The sequence below is a fragment of the Penaeus monodon genome, chromosome 32, assembly GCF_015228065.2.
Source record: "Penaeus monodon isolate SGIC_2016 chromosome 32, NSTDA_Pmon_1, whole genome shotgun sequence".
Taxonomy (NCBI): domain Eukaryota; kingdom Metazoa; phylum Arthropoda; class Malacostraca; order Decapoda; family Penaeidae; genus Penaeus; species Penaeus monodon.
Window position 1 is genome coordinate 22626960 of NC_051417.1, and position 792 is coordinate 22627751.

Here is a 792-nt window from a genome sequence, read left to right on the forward strand (position 1 = left end):
GGTAAGTTGTGTTCATTATATTCAAGGGCATTTATGATCTCAGTATGTCATGATTAAATAGGGGGCACATCAGTCTAGGAGTACTCAAGATATAGATAGTGATGTGGTTAGAAAGTTTTTCTCTTTATACTTCTGTAAACCACTGTAAAAGAAATAAAAACTTTCCTAATTCATGGAATGATTTAGGAAAGATCAGGTAGGCCCAGGAACTGATTCCTTGCTGCCGAAGTGCAAAAACAAAATAGATAAATAAATAAATCTCAGTGAATGGAGTTTGTATCCAGTAAAACTGTTTCCGTAATGCAGTAGAAGTCTTCAAGGAAACAGAGAAAAGCATTATATGTCATCATCAAATATCTTTATTTTCTTTCTTTTAATCTAGATAACATGCCATCATCTAATTTGAAATTTGAACTTTTCTAAACTCTTCAGCTATGACGATATATTCAATACCATAAAAAGTTGTGATACAAATGTTTAATGTTTGCTTACTCAGAACTCAAAATACAAAAAATAAAAAATAAACATTTTAAATTCAATTGTAGCAGGTAACAATGCAAACACACTCATAAAGTAAATTACATTCAGAGTGCAATATAACATGTCTCAAGTATTATCTATGGCAAATACATACAATAATTCATACACATATTAAAGATTCTGCAAGGGAAACTCTTACAATACCCACAAACTAAAAGACAAAACAGCTGACAATTATGCTCTATATAATGAAACCTGATTGTATCAATGTTACACCTTTCACAGCACCATGGCCTATTCATGAACTATAGA